Source organism: Manis pentadactyla, chromosome 4 (genome assembly GCF_030020395.1).
Source record: "Manis pentadactyla isolate mManPen7 chromosome 4, mManPen7.hap1, whole genome shotgun sequence".
NCBI classification, from domain to species: Eukaryota; Metazoa; Chordata; class Mammalia; order Pholidota; family Manidae; genus Manis; species Manis pentadactyla.
In genome coordinates, this window is record NC_080022.1 from 103,723,878 (window position 1) to 103,745,866 (window position 21,989).

Below are 21,989 nucleotides of genomic sequence, written 5' to 3' on the forward strand. Positions count from 1 at the left end.
AAGACTGTTGGTAGGTGACCTCACAAAGAGAAAACTTGCTGTTAAGTGATCTGTAATAAGGAGAAGCCTGTTTATTATGTGAGCTCTTAGAGAAACACTTGGATATTATGTGACCTCATAAAGAGAAACTGGTTGTTGGGTGATCTAAGAAGGAGAAGCCTGTTTGTTACGAGAGCTCTGACAGAAAAGCCTGGTTTTTAGGTGACTTCTGATGGATAAGGTTGGTTGTTATGTAATGTCTGACAGTGAAGACTGGTTGGTAGGTGACCTCGTGAAGAGAAGCCTGGTTCTTCGGTTATCTCTAAGAAGCATTCCAGTGAAGCTTGACTCTAGAGAGGCCTTGTTGTTATGTGACCTCTTTAAGAGAAGACTGGTTGTTGGGTGATCTTATGAGGAGAAGCCCCTTGGTTAGGCGTGCTCTTACAGAAGCCTGGTTATCAGGTTATCTCTGAGAGAGAAGTTTGGTTTTTAGGTCACGTCTCCCATCGGAGACTTATTGTTGGGTGATCTGTAGTCACTGGAAGGCTTGTGGTCAGACGATGTCTGACAGAGAATTCTTGTTAAGTCATGTCTGACAGAGAAACCTGTTTGTTACAGAGCTCTTACAGAGAAGCCTGATTGTTATGTGACCTCATAAAGAGAAGACTGGTTGTTAGGTGACATCCAAAAGAGAAGCCTGGTGCTTAGGTGACCTCCAAAAGAGATGCCTGGTGATGAGGTGACTTCTGACAGAGAAGGTAAGTTGTTACATTATCTCTGACAGTGAAGACTGGTTGGTTGCTGACCTCACAAAGAGAAGCGTGGTTGTCAGGTGATCTCCAGTAAGGAGGAACCTGGTAGTCATGTGATCCATAATGAGGGTAAGCCTGGTAGGTTACCTCTGACCGAGAAGACCTATTGTTAGGTGACATCTGAGAGAGACGCCTGCTCATCAGGTTGTCTCTGACAGAGAAGAATGGTTGCTCAATCACGTCTTATAGGGAATACTGAATGTTAGGTGACCTGTAATGAGTGGAAGGCTTCTTGTTAGATGACTTCTCACAGAGAAGTCTTGTCAGGTGATGTCTGAAAGAGAAACCTGTTTAATACAGAGCGCGTACAGAGAATCCTGGTTGTTACGTGACCTCATACAGGGAAGGCTGGTTTTTGGGTGATCTAATAAGGAGAAGCCTGTTGGTTAGGTGCTCTTACAGAAGCCTGGTTATCTGGTTATATGTGACAGAGAAGCATGGTTTTTAGGTCACCTCTTAAAGGGAAGACTGTTTTCTAGGAGATCGTATCAGTGGAAGGCTTGTTGTTAGATGAGCTCTGACAGAGAAGTTTGTAAGGTGATGTGTGACTGAGAAACCTGTTTGTTAAAGAGCTCTTACAGAGAAGCCTGGGTGTTATGTGACCTCATAAATGGAAGGATGGTTGTTTTGTGACCTAATAATGAGAAGCATGTTTGTCAGGTGAGCTCTTACAGAGAAGCCTGGTTGTTACGTGACCTCTGGAAGAGAAGCCTGTTTGTTAGGTCACTACTGATGGAGAAGCTTGATTGTCATGTAGTCTCTGACAGTGAAGACTTGTTGGTAGGTGACCTCATAAAGAAGCCTTGTTGTTCGGTGACCTCTAATGAGGCATACAGAGAAGCCTTGTTACAGAGAAGCCTAGTTGTTATGTGACCTCATAAAGGGAAGACTGGTTGTTGGGTGATCTAATAAGGAGATACCTGTTTGTTAGGCGAGCTCTGAGAGAAGCCTGGTTATCAGGTTCTCTCTGACAGACAAGCATGGTGGTTTGGTCACCTCTTAAAGGGAAGGCTGACTGTTACGTGATCTGTAATAAGTGGACGCCTTGTTGTTAGATGACTTCTGACAGAGAAGTCTTGTTGTTAGGTGATGTCTGACAGAGAAACCAGTTTGTTACATGACCACTTACACAGAAGCTTGGTTGTTAGGTGATCTCTGACAGAGAAGCATGTTTTTAAGGTGACATGTGATGGAGAAGCCTGGTTGTGAGGCAACCTCTGACAGAGAAGGCTGTTTGTTAAGGCAGCTCTTAAATAGAATCTTGATTATAAGGTTGTCTCTGTCAGAGAAGACTGGTTTGTAGGTGAACTCATAGAGAGAACACTGTTTTTCGGGTGATCTAAAAAGTAGCCGCCTGGTTAAGTGACCTCTGAAAGAGAAGTCTACCTAGCAGTGTTCTGACAGAGAAGACTGTTGGTAGGTGACCTCACAAAGAGAAAACTTGCTGTTAAGTGATCTGTAATAAGGAGAAGCCTGTTTATTATGTGAGGTCTTAGAGAAACACTTGGATATTATGTGACCTCATAAAGAGAAACTGGTTGTTGGGTGATCTAAGAAGGAGAAGCCTGTTTGTTACGAGAGCTCTGACAGAAAAGCCTGGTTTTTAGGTGACTTCTGATGGATAAGGTTGGTTGTTATGTAATGTCTGACAGTGAAGACTGGTTGGTAGGTGACCTCGTGAAGAGAAGCCTGGTTCTTCGGTTATCTCTAAGAAGCATTCCAGTGAAGCTTGACTCTAGAGAGGCCTTGTTGTTATGTGACCTCTTTAAGAGAAGACTGGTTGTTGGGTGATCTTATGAGGAGAAGCCCCTTGGTTAGGCGTGCTCTTACAGAAGCCTGGTTATCAGGTTATCTCTGAGAGAGAAGTTTGGTTTTTAGGTCACGTCTCCCATCGGAGACTTATTGTTGGGTGATCTGTAGTCACTGGAAGGCTTGTGGTCAGACGATGTCTGACAGAGAATTCTTGTTAAGTCATGTCTGACAGAGAAACCTGTTTGTTACAGAGCTCTTACAGAGAAGCCTGATTGTTATGTGACCTCATAAAGAGAAGACTGGTTGTTAGGTGACATCCAAAAGAGACGCCTGGTGCTTAGGTGACCTCCAAAAGAGATGCCTGGTGATGAGGTGACTTCTGACAGAGAAGGTAAGTTGTTACATTATCTCTGACAGTGAAGACTGGTTGGTTGCTGACCTCACAAAGAGAAGCGTGGTTGTCAGGTGATCTCCAGTAAGGAGGAACCTGGTAGTCATGTGATCCATAATGAGGGTAAGCCTGGTAGGTTACCTCTGACCGAGAAGACCTATTGTTAGGTGACATCTGAGAGAGACGCCTGCTCATCAGGTTGTCTCTGACAGAGAAGAATGGTTGCTCAATCACGTCTTATAGGGAATACTGAATGTTAGGTGACCTGTAATGAGTGGAAGGCTTCTTGTTAGATGACTTCTCACAGAGAAGTCTTGTCAGGTGATGTCTGAAAGAGAAACCTGTTTAATACAGAGCGCGTACAGAGAATCCTGGTTGTTTCGTGACCTCATACAGGGAAGGCTGGTTTTTGGGTGATCTAATAAGGAGAAGCCTGTTGGTTAGGTGCTCTTACAGAAGCCTGGTTATCTGGTTATATGTGACAGAGAAGCATGGTTTTTAGGTCACCTCTTAAAGGGAAGACTGTTTTCTAGGAGATCGTATCAGTGGAAGGCTTGTTGTTAGATGAGCTCTGACAGAGAAGTTTGTAAGGTGATGTGTGACTGAGAAACCTGTTTGTTAAAGAGCTCTTACAGAGAAGCCTGGGTGTTATGTGACCTCCTAAATGGAAGGATGGTTGTTTTGTGACCTAATAATGAGAAGCATGTTTGTCAGGTGAGCTCTTACAGAGAAGCCTGGTTGTTACGTGACCTCTGGAAGAGAAGCCTGTTTGTTAGGTCACTACTGATGGAGAAGCTTGATTGTTATGTAGTCTCTGACAGTGAAGACTTGTTGGTAGGTGACCTCATAAAGAAGCCTGGTTGTTCGGTGACCTCTAATGAGGCATACAGAGAAGCCTTGTTACAGAGAAGCCTAGTTGTTATGTGACCTCATAAAGGGAAGACTGGTTGTTGGGTGATCTAATAAGGAGATACCTGTTTGTTAGGCGAGCTCTGAGAGAAGCCTGGTTATCAGGTTCTCTCTGACAGACAAGCATGGTGGTTTGGTCACCTCTTAAAGGGAAGGCTGACTGTTACGTGATCTGTAATAAGTGGACGCCTTGTTGTTAGATGACTTCTGACAGAGAAGTCTTGTTGTTAGGTGATGTCTGACAGAGAAACCAGTTTGTTACATGACCACTTACACAGAAGCTTGGTTGTTAGGTGATCTCTGACAGAGAAGCATGTTTTTAAGGTGACATGTGATGGAGAAGCCTGGTTGTGAGGCAACCTCTGACAGAGAAGGCTGTTTGTTAAGGCAGCTCTTAAATAGAATCTTGATTATAAGGTTGTCTCTGTCAGAGAAGACTGGTTTGTAGGTGAACTCATAGAGAGAACACTGTTTTTTGGGTGATCTAAAAAGTAGCCGCCTGGTTGTTAAGTGACCTCGGAAAGAGAAGTCTACCTAGCAGTGTTCTGACAGAGAAGACTGTTGGTAGGTGACCTCACAAAGAGAAAACTTGCTGTTAAGTGATCTGTAATAAGGAGAAGCCTGTTTATTATGTGAGCTCTTAGAGAAACACTTGGATATTATGTGACCTCATAAAGAGAAACTGGTTGTTGGGTGATCTAAGAAGGAGAAGCCTGTTTGTTACGAGAGCTCTGACAGAAAAGCCTGGTTTTTAGGTGACTTCTGATGGATAAGGTTGGTTGTTATGTAATGTCTGACAGTGAAGACTGGTTGGTAGGTGACCTCGTGAAGAGAAGCCTGGTTCTTCGGTTATCTCTAAGAAGCATTCCAGTGAAGCTTGACTCTAGAGAGGCCTTGTTGTTATGTGACCTCTTTAAGAGAAGACTGGTTGTTGGGTGATCTTATGAGGAGAAGCCCCTTGGTTAGGCGTGCTCTTACAGAAGCCTGGTTATCAGGTTATCTCTGAGAGAGAAGTTTGGTTTTTAGGTCACGTCTCCCATCGGAGACTTATTGTTGGGTGATCTGTAGTCACTGGAAGGCTTGTGGTCAGACGATGTCTGACAGAGAATTCTTGTTAAGTCATGTCTGACAGAGAAACCTGTTTGTTACAGAGCTCTTACAGAGAAGCCTGATTGTTATGTGACCTCATAAAGAGAAGACTCGTTGTTAGGTGACATCCAAAAGAGACGCCTGGTGCTTAGGTGACCTCCAAAAGAGATGCCTGGTGATGAGGTGACTTCTGACAGAGAAGGTAAGTTGTTACATTATCTCTGACAGTGAAGACTGGTTGGTTGCTGACCTCACAAAGAGAAGCGTGGTTGTCAGGTGATCTCCAGTAAGGAGGAACCTGGTAGTCATGTGATCCATAATGAGGGTAAGCCTGGTAGGTTACCTCTGACCGAGAAGACCTATTGTTAGGTGACATCTGAGAGAGACGCCTGCTCATCAGGTTGTCTCTGACAGAGAAGAATGGTTGCTCAATCACGTCTTATAGGGAATACTGAATGTTAGGTGACCTGTAATGAGTGGAAGGCTTCTTGTTAGATGACTTCTCACAGAGAAGTCTTGTCAGGTGATGTCTGAAAGAGAAACCTGTTTAATACAGAGCGCGTACAGAGAATCCTGGTTGTTACGTGACCTCATACAGGGAAGGCTGGTTTTTGGGTGATCTAATAAGGAGAAGCCTGTTGGTTAGGTGCTCTTACAGAAGCCTGGTTATCTGGTTATATGTGACAGAGAAGCATGGTTTTTAGGTCACCTCTTAAAGGGAAGACTGTTTTCTAGGAGATCGTATCAGTGGAAGGCTTGTTGTTAGATGAGCTCTGACAGAGAAGTTTGTAAGGTGATGTGTGACTGAGAAACCTGTTTGTTATAGAGCTCTCACAGAGAAGCTTGGGTGTTATGTGACCTCATAAATGGAAGGATGGTTGTTTTGTGACCTAATAATGAGAAGCATGTTTGTCAGGTGAGCTCTTACAGAGAAGCCTGGTTGTTACGTGACCTCTGGAAGAGAAGCCTGTTTGTTAGGTCACTACTGATGGAGAAGCTTGATTGTTATGTAGTCTCTGACAGTGAAGACTTGTTGGTAGGTGACCTCATAAAGAAGCCTGGTTGTTCGGTGACCTCTAATGAGGCATACAGAGAAGCCTTGTTACAGAGAAGCCTAGTTGTTATGTGACCTCATAAAGGGAAGACTGGTTGTTGGGTGATCTAATAAGGAGATACCTGTTTGTTAGGCGAGCTCTGAGAGAAGCCTGGTTATCAGGTTCTCTCTGACAGACAAGCATGGTGGTTTGGTCACCTCTTAAAGGGAAGGCTGACTGTTACGTGATCTGTAATAAGTGGACGCCTTGTTGTTAGATGACTTCTGACAGAGAAGTCTTGTTGTTAGGTGATGTCTGACAGAGAAACCAGTTTGTTACATGACCACTTACACAGAAGCTTGGTTGTTAGGTGATCTCTGACAGAGAAGCATGTTTTTAAGGTGACATGTGATGGAGAAGCCTGGTTGTGAGGCAACCTCTGACAGAGAAGGCTGTTTGTTAAGGCAGCTCTTAAATAGAATCTTGATTATAAGGTTGTCTCTGTCAGAGAAGACTGGTTTGTAGGTGAACTCATAGAGAGAACACTGTTTTTCGGGTGATCTAAAAAGTAGCCGCCTGGTTAAGTGACCTCTGAAAGAGAAGTCTACCTAGCAGTGTTCTGACAGAGAAGACTGTTGGTAGGTGACCTCACAAAGAGAAAACTTGCTGTTAAGTGATCTGTAATAAGGAGAAGCCTGTTTATTATGTGAGCTCTTAGAGAAACACTTGGATATTATGTGACCTCATAAAGAGAAACTGGTTGTTGGGTGATCTAAGAAGGAGAAGCCTGTTTGTTACGAGAGCTCTGACAGAAAAGCCTGGTTTTTAGGTGACTTCTGATGGATAAGGTTGGTTGTTATGTAATGTCTGACAGTGAAGACTGGTTGGTAGGTGACCTCGTGAAGAGAAGCCTGGTTCTTCGGTTATCTCTAAGAAGCATTCCAGTGAAGCTTGACTCTAGAGAGGCCTTGTTGTTATGTGACCTCTTTAAGAGAAGACTGGTTGTTGGGTGATCTTATGAGGAGAAGCCCCTTGGTTAGGCGTGCTCTTACAGAAGCCTGGTTATCAGGTTATCTCTGAGAGAGAAGTTTGGTTTTTAGGTCACGTCTCCCATCGGAGACTTATTGTTGGGTGATCTGTAGTCACTGGAAGGCTTGTGGTCAGACGATGTCTGACAGAGAATTCTTGTTAAGTCATGTCTGACAGAGAAACCTGTTTGTTACAGAGCTCTTACAGAGAAGCCTGATTGTTATGTGACCTCATAAAGAGAAGACTGGTTGTTAGGTGACATCCAAAAGAGACGCCTGGTGCTTAGGTGACCTCCAAAAGAGATGCCTGGTGATGAGGTGACTTCTGACAGAGAAGGTAAGTTGTTACATTATCTCTGACAGTGAAGACTGGTTGGTTGCTGACCTCACAAAGAGAAGCGTGGTTGTCAGGTGATCTCCAGTAAGGAGGAACCTGGTAGTCATGTGATCCATAATGAGGGTAAGCCTGGTAGGTTACCTCTGACCGAGAAGACCTATTGTTAGGTGACATCTGAGAGAGACGCCTGCTCATCAGGTTGTCTCTGACAGAGAAGAATGGTTGCTCAATCACGTCTTATAGGGAATACTGAATGTTAGGTGACCTGTAATGAGTGGAAGGCTTCTTGTTAGATGACTTCTCACAGAGAAGTCTTGTCAGGTGATGTCTGAAAGAGAAACCTGTTTAATACAGAGCGCGTACAGAGAATCCTGGTTGTTACGTGACCTCATACAGGGAAGGCTGGTTTTTGGGTGATCTAATAAGGAGAAGCCTGTTGGTTAGGTGCTCTTACAGAAGCCTGGTTATCTGGTTATATGTGACAGAGAAGCATGGTTTTTAGGTCACCTCTTAAAGGGAAGACTGTTTTCTAGGAGATCGTATCAGTGGAAGGCTTGTTGTTAGATGAGCTCTGACAGAGAAGTTTGTAAGGTGATGTGTGACTGAGAAACCTGTTTGTTATAGAGCTCTCACAGAGAAGCTTGGGTGTTATGTGACCTCATAAATGGAAGGATGGTTGTTTTGTGACCTAATAATGAGAAGCATGTTTGTCAGGTGAGCTCTTACAGAGAAGCCTGGTTGTTACGTGACCTCTGGAAGAGAAGCCTGTTTGTTAGGTCACTACTGATGGAGAAGCTTGATTGTTATGTAGTCTCTGACAGTGAAGACTTGTTGGTAGGTGACCTCATAAAGAAGCCTGGTTGTTCGGTGACCTCTAATGAGGCATACAGAGAAGCCTTGTTACAGAGAAGCCTAGTTGTTATGTGACCTCATAAAGGGAAGACTGGTTGTTGGGTGATCTAATAAGGAGATACCTGTTTGTTAGGCGAGCTCTGAGAGAAGCCTGGTTATCAGGTTCTCTCTGACAGACAAGCATGGTGGTTTGGTCACCTCTTAAAGGGAAGGCTGACTGTTACGTGATCTGTAATAAGTGGACGCCTTGTTGTTAGATGACTTCTGACAGAGAAGTCTTGTTGTTAGGTGATGTCTGACAGAGAAACCAGTTTGTTACATGACCACTTACACAGAAGCTTGGTTGTTAGGTGATCTCTGACAGAGAAGCATGTTTTTAAGGTGACATGTGATGGAGAAGCCTGGTTGTGAGGCAACCTCTGACAGAGAAGGCTGTTTGTTAAGGCAGCTCTTAAATAGAATCTTGATTATAAGGTTGTCTCTGTCAGAGAAGACTGGTTTGTAGGTGAACTCATAGAGAGAACACTGTTTTTCGGGTGATCTAAAAAGTAGCCGCCTGGTTAAGTGACCTCTGAAAGAGAAGTCTACCTAGCAGTGTTCTGACAGAGAAGACTGTTGGTAGGTGACCTCACAAAGAGAAAACTTGCTGTTAAGTGATCTGTAATAAGGAGAAGCCTGTTTATTATGTGAGCTCTTAGAGAAACACTTGGATATTATGTGACCTCATAAAGAGAAACTGGTTGTTGGGTGATCTAAGAAGGAGAAGCCTGTTTGTTACGAGAGCTCTGACAGAAAAGCCTGGTTTTTAGGTGACTTCTGATGGATAAGGTTGGTTGTTATGTAATGTCTGACAGTGAAGACTGGTTGTTAGGTGACCTCGTGAAGAGAAGCCTGGTTCTTCGGTTATCTCTAAGAAGCATTCCAGTGAAGCTTGACTCTAGAGAGGCCTTGTTGTTATGTGACTTCTTTAAGAGAAGACTGGTTGTTGGGTGATCTTATGAGGAGAAGCCCCTTGGTTAGGCGTGCTCTTACAGAAGCCTGGTTATCAGGTTATCTCTGAGAGAGAAGTTTGGTTTTTAGGTCACGTCTCCCATCGGAGACTTATTGTTGGGAGATCTGTAGTCACTGGAAGGCTTGTGGTCAGACGATGTCTGACAGAGAATTCTTGTTAAGTCATGTCTGACAGAGAAACCTGTTTGTTACAGAGCTCTTACAGAGAAGCCTGATTGTTATGTGACCTCATAAAGAGAAGACTGGTTATTAGGTGACATCCAAAAGAGAAGCCTGGTGCTTAGGTGACCTCCAAAAGAGATGCCTGGTGATGAGGTGACTTCTGACAGAGAAGGTAAGTTGTTACATTATCTCTGACAGTGAAGACTGGTTGGTTGCTGACCTCACAAAGAGAAGCGTGGTTGTCAGGTGATCTCCAGTAAGGAGGAACCTGGTAGTCATGTGATCCATAATGAGGGTAAGCCTGGTAGGTTACCTCTGTCCGAGAAGACCTATTGTTAGGTGACATCTGAGAGAGACGCCTGCTCATCAGGTTGTCTCTGACAGAGAAGAATGGTTGCTCAATCACGTCTTATAGGGAATACTGAATGTTAGGTGACCTGTAATGAGTGGAAGGCTTCTTGTTAGATGACTTCTCACAGAGAAGTCTTGTCAGGTGATGTCTGAAAGAGAAACCTGTTTAATACAGAGCGCGTACAGAGAATCCTGGTTGTTACGTGACCTCATACAGGGAAGGCTGGTTTTTGGGTGATCTAATAAGGAGAAGCCTGTTGGTTAGGTGCTCTTACAGAAGCCTGGTTATCTGGTTATATGTGACAGAGAAGCATGGTTTTTAGGTCACCTCTTAAAGGGAAGACTGTTTTCTAGGAGATCGTATCAGTGGAAGGCTTGTTGTTAGATGAGCTCTGACAGAGAAGTTTGTAAGGTGATGTGTGACTGAGAAACCTGTTTGTTATAGAGCTCTCACAGAGAAGCTTGGGTGTTATGTGACCTCATAAATGGAAGGATGGTTGTTTTGTGACCTAATAATGAGAAGCATGTTTGTCAGGTGAGCTCTTACAGAGAAGCCTGGTTGTTACGTGACCTCTGGAAGAGAAGCCTGTTTGTTAGGTCACTACTGATGGAGAAGCTTGATTGTTATGTAGTCTCTGACAGTGAAGACTTGTTGGTAGGTGACCTCATAAAGAAGCCTGGTTGTTCGGTGACCTCTAATGAGGCATACAGAGAAGCCTTGTTACAGAGAAGCCTAGTTGTTATGTGACCTCATAAAGGGAAGACTGGTTGTTGGGTGATCTAATAAGGAGATACCTGTTTGTTAGGCGAGCTCTGAGAGAAGCCTGGTTATCAGGTTCTCTCTGACAGACAAGCATGGTGGTTTGGTCACCTCTTAAACACCTTGTTGTTAGATGACTTCTGACAGAGAAGTCTTGTTGTTAGGTGATGTCTGACAGAGAAACCAGTTTGTTACATGACCACTTACACAGAAGCTTGGTTGTTAGGTGATCTCTGACAGAGAAGCATGTTTTTAAGGTGACATGTGATGGAGAAGCCTGGTTGTGAGGCAACCTCTGACAGAGAAGGCTGTTTGTTAAGGCAGCTCTTAAATAGAATCTTGATTATAAGGTTGTCTCTGTCAGAGAAGACTGGTTTGTAGGTGAACTCATAGAGAGAACACTGTTTTTCGGGTGATCTAAAAAGTAGCCGCCTGGTTAAGTGACCTCTGAAAGAGAAGTCTACCTAGCAGTGTTCTGACAGAGAAGACTGTTGGTAGGTGACCTCACAAAGAGAAAACTTGCTGTTAAGTGATCTGTAATAAGGAGAAGCCTGTTTATTATGTGAGCTCTTAGAGAAACACTTGGATATTATGTGACCTCATAAAGAGAAACTGGTTGTTGGGTGATCTAAGAAGGAGAAGCCTGTTTGTTACGAGAGCTCTGACAGAAAAGCCTGGTTTTTAGGTGACTTCTGATGGATAAGGTTGGTTGTTATGTAATGTCTGACAGTGAAGACTGGTTGTTAGGTGACCTCGTGAAGAGAAGCCTGGTTCTTCGGTTATCTCTAAGAAGCATTCCAGTGAAGCTTGACTCTAGAGAGGCCTTGTTGTTATGTGACCTCTTTAAGAGAAGACTGGTTGTTGGGTGATCTTATGAGGAGAAGCCCCTTGGTTAGGCGTGCTCTTACAGAAGCCTGGTTATCAGGTTATCTCTGAGAGAGAAGTTTGGTTTTTAGGTCACGTCTCCCATCGGAGACTTATTGTTGGGTGATCTGTAGTCACTGGAAGGCTTGTGGTCAGACGATGTCTGACAGAGAATTCTTGTTAAGTCATGTCTGACAGAGAAACCTGTTTGTTACAGAGCTCTTACAGAGAAGCCTGATTGTTATGTGACCTCATAAAGAGAAGACTGGTTGTTAGGTGACATCCAAAAGAGACGCCTGGTGCTTAGGTGACCTCCAAAAGAGATGCCTGGTGATGAGGTGACTTCTGACAGAGAAGGTAAGTTGTTACATTATCTCTGACAGTGAAGACTGGTTGGTTGCTGACCTCACAAAGAGAAGCGTGGTTGTCAGGTGATCTCCAGTAAGGAGGAACCTGGTAGTCATGTGATCCATAATGAGGGTAAGCCTGGTAGGTTACCTCTGTCCGAGAAGACCTATTGTTAGGTGACATCTGAGAGAGACGCCTGCTCATCAGGTTGTCTCTGACAGAGAAGAATGGTTGCTCAATCACGTCTTATAGGGAATACTGAATGTTAGGTGACCTGTAATGAGTGGAAGGCTTCTTGTTAGATGACTTCTCACAGAGAAGTCTTGTCAGGTGATGTCTGAAAGAGAAACCTGTTTAATACAGAGCGCGTACAGAGAATCCTGGTTGTTACGTGACCTCATACAGGGAAGGCTGGTTTTTGGGTGATCTAATAAGGAGAAGCCTGTTGGTTAGGTGCTCTTACAGAAGCCTGGTTATCTGGTTATATGTGACAGAGAAGCATGGTTTTTAGGTCACCTCTTAAAGGGAAGACTGTTTTCTAGGAGATCGTATCAGTGGAAGGCTTGTTGTTAGATGAGCTCTGACAGAGAAGTTTGTAAGGTGATGTGTGACTGAGAAACCTGTTTGTTATAGAGCTCTCACAGAGAAGCTTGGGTGTTATGTGACCTCATAAATGGAAGGATGGTTGTTTTGTGACCTAATAATGAGAAGCATGTTTGTCAGGTGAGCTCTTACAGAGAAGCCTGGTTGTTACGTGACCTCTGGAAGAGAAGCCTGTTTGTTAGGTCACTACTGATGGAGAAGCTTGATTGTTATGTAGTCTCTGACAGTGAAGACTTGTTGGTAGGTGACCTCATAAAGAAGCCTGGTTGTTCGGTGACCTCTAATGAGGCATACAGAGAAGCCTTGTTACAGAGAAGCCTAGTTGTTATGTGACCTCATAAAGGGAAGACTGGTTGTTGGGTGATCTAATAAGGAGATACCTGTTTGTTAGGCGAGCTCTGAGAGAAGCCTGGTTATCAGGTTCTCTCTGACAGACAAGCATGGTGGTTTGGTCACCTCTTAAACACCTTGTTGTTAGATGACTTCTGACAGAGAAGTCTTGTTGTTAGGTGATGTCTGACAGAGAAACCAGTTTGTTACATGACCACTTACACAGAAGCTTGGTTGTTAGGTGATCTCTGACAGAGAAGCATGTTTTTAAGGTGACATGTGATGGAGAAGCCTGGTTGTGAGGCAACCTCTGACAGAGAAGGCTGTTTGTTAAGGCAGCTCTTAAATAGAATCTTGATTATAAGGTTGTCTCTGTCAGAGAAGACTGGTTTGTAGGTGAACTCATAGAGAGAACACTGTTTTTCGGGTGATCTAAAAAGTAGCCGCCTGGTTAAGTGACCTCTGAAAGAGAAGTCTACCTAGCAGTGTTCTGACAGAGAAGACTGTTGGTAGGTGACCTCACAAAGAGAAAACTTGCTGTTAAGTGATCTGTAATAAGGAGAAGCCTGTTTATTATGTGAGCTCTTAGAGAAACACTTGGATATTATGTGACCTCATAAAGAGAAACTGGTTGTTGGGTGATCTAAGAAGGAGAAGCCTGTTTGTTACGAGAGCTCTGACAGAAAAGCCTGGTTTTTAGGTGACTTCTGATGGATAAGGTTGGTTGTTATGTAATGTCTGACAGTGAAGACTGGTTGTTAGGTGACCTCGTGAAGAGAAGCCTGGTTCTTCGGTTATCTCTAAGAAGCATTCCAGTGAAGCTTGACTCTAGAGAGGCCTTGTTGTTATGTGACCTCTTTAAGAGAAGACTGGTTGTTGGGTGATCTTATGAGGAGAAGCCCCTTGGTTAGGCGTGCTCTTACAGAAGCCTGGTTATCAGGTTATCTCTGAGAGAGAAGTTTGGTTTTTAGGTCACGTCTCCCATCGGAGACTTATTGTTGGGTGATCTGTAGTCACTGGAAGGCTTGTGGTCAGACGATGTCTGACAGAGAATTCTTGTTAAGTCATGTCTGACAGAGAAACCTGTTTGTTACAGAGCTCTTACAGAGAAGCCTGATTGTTATGTGACCTCATAAAGAGAAGACTGGTTGTTAGGTGACATCCAAAAGAGACGCCTGGTGCTTAGGTGACCTCCAAAAGAGATGCCTGGTGATGAGGTGACTTCTGACAGAGAAGGTAAGTTGTTACATTATCTCTGACAGTGAAGACTGGTTGGTTGCTGACCTCACAAAGAGAAGCGTGGTTGTCAGGTGATCTCCAGTAAGGAGGAACCTGGTAGTCATGTGATCCATAATGAGGGTAAGCCTGGTAGGTTACCTCTGACCGAGAAGACCTATTGTTAGGTGACATCTGAGAGAGACGCCTGCTCATCAGGTTGTCTCTGACAGAGAAGAATGGTTGCTCAATCACGTCTTATAGGGAATACTGAATGTTAGGTGACCTGTAATGAGTGGAAGGCTTCTTGTTAGATGACTTCTCACAGAGAAGTCTTGTCAGGTGATGTCTGAAAGAGAAACCTGTTTAATACAGAGCGCGTACAGAGAATCCTGGTTGTTTCGTGACCTCATACAGGGAAGGCTGGTTTTTGGGTGATCTAATAAGGAGAAGCCTGTTGGTTAGGTGCTCTTACAGAAGCCTGGTTATCTGGTTATATGTGACAGAGAAGCATGGTTTTTAGGTCACCTCTTAAAGGGAAGACTGTTTTCTAGGAGATCGTATCAGTGGAAGGCTTGTTGTTAGATGAGCTCTGACAGAGAAGTTTGTAAGGTGATGTGTGACTGAGAAACCTGTTTGTTATAGAGCTCTCACAGAGAAGCTTGGGTGTTATGTGACCTCATAAATGGAAGGATGGTTGTTTTGTGACCTAATAATGAGAAGCATGTTTGTCAGGTGAGCTCTTACAGAGAAGCCTGGTTGTTACGTGACCTCTGGAAGAGAAGCCTGTTTGTTAGGTCACTACTGATGGAGAAGCTTGATTGTTATGTAGTCTCTGACAGTGAAGACTTGTTGGTAGGTGACCTCATAAAGAAGCCTGGTTGTTCGGTGACCTCTAATGAGGCATACAGAGAAGCCTTGTTACAGAGAAGCCTAGTTGTTATGTGACCTCATAAAGGGAAGACTGGTTGTTGGGTGATCTAATAAGGAGATACCTGTTTGTTAGGCGAGCTCTGAGAGAAGCCTGGTTATCAGGTTCTCTCTGACAGACAAGCATGGTGGTTTGGTCACCTCTTAAACACCTTGTTGTTAGATGACTTCTGACAGAGAAGTCTTGTTGTTAGGTGATGTCTGACAGAGAAACCAGTTTGTTACATGACCACTTACACAGAAGCTTGGTTGTTAGGTGATCTCTGACAGAGAAGCATGTTTTTAAGGTGACATGTGATGGAGAAGCCTGGTTGTGAGGCAACCTCTGACAGAGAAGGCTGTTTGTTAAGGCAGCTCTTAAATAGAATCTTGATTATAAGGTTGTCTCTGTCAGAGAAGACTGGTTTGTAGGTGAACTCATAGAGAGAACACTGTTTTTCGGGTGATCTAAAAAGTAGCCGCCTGGTTAAGTGACCTCTGAAAGAGAAGTCTACCTAGCAGTGTTCTGACAGAGAAGACTGTTGGTAGGTGACCTCACAAAGAGAAAACTTGCTGTTAAGTGATCTGTAATAAGGAGAAGCCTGTTTATTATGTGAGCTCTTAGAGAAACACTTGGATATTATGTGACCTCATAAAGAGAAACTGGTTGTTGGGTGATCTAAGAAGGAGAAGCCTGTTTGTTACGAGAGCTCTGACAGAAAAGCCTGGTTTTTAGGTGACTTCTGATGGATAAGGTTGGTTGTTATGTAATGTCTGACAGTGAAGACTGGTTGTTAGGTGACCTCGTGAAGAGAAGCCTGGTTCTTCGGTTATCTCTAAGAAGCATTCCAGTGAAGCTTGACTCTAGAGAGGCCTTGTTGTTATGTGACCTCTTTAAGAGAAGACTGGTTGTTGGGTGATCTTATGAGGAGAAGCCCCTTGGTTAGGCGTGCTCTTACAGAAGCCTGGTTATCAGGTTATCTCTGAGAGAGAAGTTTGGTTTTTAGGTCACGTCTCCCATCGGAGACTTATTGTTGGGTGATCTGTAGTCACTGGAAGGCTTGTGGTCAGACGATGTCTGACAGAGAATTCTTGTTAAGTCATGTCTGACAGAGAAACCTGTTTGTTACAGAGCTCTTACAGAGAAGCCTGATTGTTATGTGACCTCATAAAGAGAAGACTGGTTGTTAGGTGACATCCAAAAGAGACGCCTGGTGCTTAGGTGACCTCCAAAAGAGATGCCTGGTGATGAGGTGACTTCTGACAGAGAAGGTAAGTTGTTACATTATCTCTGACAGTGAAGACTGGTTGGTTGCTGACCTCACAAAGAGAAGCGTGGTTGTCAGGTGATCTCCAGTAAGGAGGAACCTGGTAGTCATGTGATCCATAATGAGGGTAAGCCTGGTAGGTTACCTCTGTCCGAGAAGACCTATTGTTAGGTGACATCTGAGAGAGACGCCTGCTCATCAGGTTGTCTCTGACAGAGAAGAATGGTTGCTCAATCACGTCTTATAGGGAATACTGAATGTTAGGTGACCTGTAATGAGTGGAAGGCTTCTTGTTAGATGACTTCTCACAGAGAAGTCTTGTCAGGTGATGTCTGAAAGAGAAACCTGTTTAATACAGAGCGCGTACAGAGAATCCTGGTTGTTACGTGACCTCATACAGGGAAGGCTGGTTTTTGGGTGATCTAATAAGGAGAAGCCTGTTGGTTAGGTGCTCTTACAGAAGCCTGGTTATCTGGTTATATGTGACAGAGAAGCATGGTTTTTAGGTCACCTCTTAAAGGGAAGACTGTTTTCTAGGAGATCGTATCAGTGGAAGGCTTGTTGTTAGATGAGCTCTGACAGAGAAGTTTGTAAGGTGATGTGTGACTGAGAAACCTGTTTGTTATAGAGCTCTCACAGAGAAGCTTGGGTGTTATGTGACCTCATAAATGGAAGGATGGTTGTTTTGTGACCTAATAATGAGAAGCATGTTTGTCAGGTGAGCTCTTACAGAGAAGCCTGGTTGTTACGTGACCTCTGGAAGAGAAGCCTGTTTGTTAGGTCACTACTGATGGAGAAGCTTGATTGTTATGTAGTCTCTGACAGTGAAGACTTGTTGGTAGGTGACCTCATAAAGAAGCCTGGTTGTTCGGTGACCTCTAATGAGGCATACAGAGAAGCCTTGTTACAGAGAAGCCTAGTTGTTATGTGACCTCATAAAGGGAAGACTGGTTGTTGGGTGATCTAATAAGGAGATACCTGTTTGTTAGGCGAGCTCTGAGAGAAGCCTGGTTATCAGGTTCTCTCTGACAGACAAGCATGGTGGTTTGGTCACCTCTTAAACACCTTGTTGTTAGATGACTTCTGACAGAGAAGTCTTGTTGTTAGGTGATGTCTGACAGAGAAACCAGTTTGTTACATGACCACTTACACAGAAGCTTGGTTGTTAGGTGATCTCTGACAGAGAAGCATGTTTTTAAGGTGACATGTGATGGAGAAGCCTGGTTGTGAGGCAACCTCTGACAGAGAAGGCTGTTTGTTAAGGCAGCTCTTAAATAGAATCTTGATTATAAGGTTGTCTCTGTCAGAGAAGACTGGTTTGTAGGTGAACTCATAGAGAGAACACTGTTTTTCGGGTGATCTAAAAAGTAGCCGCCTGGTTAAGTGACCTCTGAAAGAGAAGTCTACCTAGCAGTGTTCTGACAGAGAAGACTGTTGGTAGGTGACCTCACAAAGAGAAAACTTGCTGTTAAGTGATCTGTAATAAGGAGAAGCCTGTTTATTATGTGAGCTCTTAGAGAAACACTTGGATATTATGTGACCTCATAAAGAGAAACTGGTTGTTGGGTGATCTAAGAAGGAGAAGCCTGTTTGTTACGAGAGCTCTGACAGAAAAGCCTGGTTTTTAGGTGACTTCTGATGGATAAGGTTGGTTGTTATGTAATGTCTGACAGTGAAGACTGGTTGTTAGGTGACCTCGTGAAGAGAAGCCTGGTTCTTCGGTTATCTCTAAGAAGCATTCCAGTGAAGCTTGACTCTAGAGAGGCCTTGTTGTTATGTGACCTCTTTAAGAGAAGACTGGTTGTTGGGTGATCTTATGAGGAGAAGCCCCTTGGTTAGGCGTGCTCTTACAGAAGCCTGGTTATCAGGTTATCTCTGAGAGAGAAGTTTGGTTTTTAGGTCACGTCTCCCATCGGAGACTTATTGTTGGGTGATCTGTAGTCACTGGAAGGCTTGTGGTCAGACGATGTCTGACAGAGAATTCTTGTTAAGTCATGTCTGACAGAGAAACCTGTTTGTTACAGAGCTCTTACAGAGAAGCCTGATTGTTATGTGACCTCATAAAGAGAAGACTGGTTGTTAGGTGACATCCAAAAGAGACGCCTGGTGCTTAGGTGACCTCCAAAAGAGATGCCTGGTGATGAGGTGACTTCTGACAGAGAAGGTAAGTTGTTACATTATCTCTGACAGTGAAGACTGGTTGGTTGCTGACCTCACAAAGAGAAGCGTGGTTGTCAGGTGATCTCCAGTAAGGAGGAACCTGGTAGTCATGTGATCCATAATGAGGGTAAGCCTGGTAGGTTACCTCTGACCGAGAAGACCTATTGTTAGGTGACATCTGAGAGAGACGCCTGCTCATCAGGTTGTCTCTGACAGAGAAGAATGGTTGCTCAATCACGTCTTATAGGGAATACTGAATGTTAGGTGACCTGTAATGAGTGGAAGGCTTCTTGTTAGATGACTTCTCACAGAGAAGTCTTGTCAGGTGATGTCTGAAAGAGAAACCTGTTTAATACAGAGCGCGTACAGAGAATCCTGGTTGTTTCGTGACCTCATACAGGGAAGGCTGGTTTTTGGGTGATCTAATAAGGAGAAGCCTGTTGGTTAGGTGCTCTTACAGAAGCCTGGTTATCTGGTTATATGTGACAGAGAAGCATGGTTTTTAGGTCACCTCTTAAAGGGAAGACTGTTTTCTAGGAGATCGTATCAGTGGAAGGCTTGTTGTTAGATGAGCTCTGACAGAGAAGTTTGTAAGGTGATGTGTGACTGAGAAACCTGTTTGTTAAAGAGCTCTTACAGAGAAGCCTGGGTGTTATGTGACCTCCTAAATGGAAGGATGGTTGTTTTGTGACCTAATAATGAGAAGCATGTTTGTCAGGTGAGCTCTTACAGAGAAGCCTGGTTGTTACGTGACCTCTGGAAGAGAAGCCTGTTTGTTAGGTCACTACTGATGGAGAAGCTTGATTGTTATGTAGTCTCTGACAGTGAAGACTTGTTGGTAGGTGACCTCATAAAGAAGCCTGGTTGTTCGGTGACCTCTAATGAGGCATACAGAGAAGCCTTGTTACAGAGAAGCCTAGTTGTTATGTGACCTCATAAAGGGAAGACTGGTTGTTGGGTGATCTAATAAGGAGATACCTGTTTGTTAGGCGAGCTCTGAGAGAAGCCTGGTTATCAGGTTCTCTCTGACAGACAAGCATGGTGGTTTGGTCACCTCTTAAACACCTTGTTGTTAGATGACTTCTGACAGAGAAGTCTTGTTGTTAGGTGATGTCTGACAGAGAAACCAGTTTGTTACATGACCACTTACACAGAAGCTTGGTTGTTAGGTGATCTCTGACAGAGAAGCATGTTTTTAAGGTGACATGTGATGGAGAAGCCTGGTTGTGAGGCAACCTCTGACAGAGAAGGCTGTTTGTTAAGGCAGCTCTTAAATAGAATCTTGATTATAAGGTTGTCTCTGTCAGAGAAGACTGGTTTGTAGGTGAACTCATAGAGAGAACACTGTTTTTCGGGTGATCTAAAAAGTAGCCGCCTGGTTAAGTGACCTCTGAAAGAGAAGTCTACCTAGCAGTGTTCTGACAGAGAAGACTGTTGGTAGGTGACCTCACAAAGAGAAAACTTGCTGTTAAGTGATCTGTAATAAGGAGAAGCCTGTTTATTATGTGAGCTCTTAGAGAAACACTTGGATATTATGTGACCTCATAAAGAGAAACTGGTTGTTGGGTGATCTAAGAAGGAGAAGCCTGTTTGTTACGAGAGCTCTGACAGAAAAGCCTGGTTTTTAGGTGACTTCTGATGGATAAGGTTGGTTGTTATGTAATGTCTGACAGTGAAGACTGGTTGGTAGGTGACCTCGTGAAGAGAAGCCTGGTTCTTCGGTTATCTCTAAGAAGCATTCCAGTGAAGCTTGACTCTAGAGAGGCCTTGTTGTTATGTGACCTCTTTAAGAGAAGACTGGTTGTTGGGTGATCTTATGAGGAGAAGCCCCTTGGTTAGGCGTGCTCTTACAGAAGCCTGGTTATCAGGTTATCTCTGAGAGAGAAGTTTGTTTTTTAGGTCACGTCTCCCATCGGAGACTTATTGTTGGGTGATCTGTAGTCACTGGAAGGCTTGTGGTCAGACGATGTCTGACAGAGAATTCTTGTTAAGTCATGTCTGACAGAGAAACCTGTTTGTTACAGAGCTCTTACAGAGAAGCCTGATTGTTATGTGACCTCATAAAGAGAAGACTGGTTGTTAGGTGACATCCAAAAGAGAAGCCTGGTGCTTAGGTGACCTCCAAAAGAGATGCCTGGTGATGAGGTGACTTCTGACAGAGAAGGTAAGTTGTTACATTATCTCTGACAGTGAAGACTGGTTGGTTGCTGACCTCACAAAGAGAAGCGTGGTTGTCAGGTGATCTCCAGTAAGGAGGAACCTGGTAGTCATGTGATCCATAATGAGGGTAAGCCTGGTAGGTTACCTCTGACCGAGAAGACCTATTGTTAGGTGACATCTGAGAGAGACGCCTGCTCATCAGGTTGTCTCTGACAGAGAAGAATGGTTGCTCAATCACGTCTTATAGGGAATACTGAATGTTAGGTGACCTGTAATGAGTGGAAGGCTTCTTGTTAGATGACTTCTCACAGAGAAGTCTTGTCAGGTGATGTCTGAAAGAGAAACCTGTTTAATACAGAGCGCGTACAGAGAATCCTGGTTGTTACGTGACCTCATACAGGGAAGGCTGGTTTTTGGGTGATCTAATAAGGAGAAGCCTGTTGGTTAGGTGCTCTTACAGAAGCCTGGTTATCTGGTTATATGTGACAGAGAAGCATGGTTTTTAGGTCACCTCTTAAAGGGAAGACTGTTTTCTAGGAGATCGTATCAGTGGAAGGCTTGTTGTTAGATGAGCTCTGACAGAGAAGTTTGTAAGGTGATGTGTGACTGAGAAACCTGTTTGTTATAGAGCTCTCACAGAGAAGCTTGGGTGTTATGTGACCTCATAAATGGAAGGATGGTTGTTTTGTGACCTAATAATGAGAAGCATGTTTGTCAGGTGAGCTCTTACAGAGAAGCCTGGTTGTTACGTGACCTCTGGAAGAGAAGCCTGTTTGTTAGGTCACTACTGATGGAGAAGCTTGATTGTTATGTAGTCTCTGACAGTGAAGACTTGTTGGTAGGTGACCTCATAAAGAAGCCTGGTTGTTCGGTGACCTCTAATGAGGCATACAGAGAAGCCTTGTTACAGAGAAGCCTAGTTGTTATGTGACCTCATAAAGGGAAGACTGGTTGTTGGGTGATCTAATAAGGAGATACCTGTTTGTTAGGCGAGCTCTGAGAGAAGCCTGGTTATCAGGTTCTCTCTGACAGACAAGCATGGTGGTTTGGTCACCTCTTAAACACCTTGTTGTTAGATGACTTCTGACAGAGAAGTCTTGTTGTTAGGTGATGTCTGACAGAGAAACCAGTTTGTTACATGACCACTTACACAGAAGCTTGGTTGTTAGGTGATCTCTGACAGAGAAGCATGTTTTTAAGGTGACATGTGATGGAGAAGCCTGGTTGTGAGGCAACCTCTGACAGAGAAGGCTGTTTGTTAAGGCAGCTCTTAAATAGAATCTTGATTATAAGGTTGTCTCTGTCAGAGAAGACTGGTTTGTAGGTGAACTCATAGAGAGAACACTGTTTTTCGGGTGATCTAAAAAGTAGCCGCCTGGTTAAGTGACCTCTGAAAGAGAAGTCTACCTAGCAGTGTTCTGACAGAGAAGACTGTTGGTAGGTGACCTCACAAAGAGAAAACTTGCTGTTAAGTGATCTGTAATAAGGAGAAGCCTGTTTATTATGTGAGCTCTTAGAGAAACACTTGGATATTATGTGACCTCATAAAGAGAAACTGGTTGTTGGGTGATCTAAGAAGGAGAAGCCTGTTTGTTACGAGAGCTCTGACAGAAAAGCCTGGTTTTTAGGTGACTTCTGATGGATAAGGTTGGTTGTTATGTAATG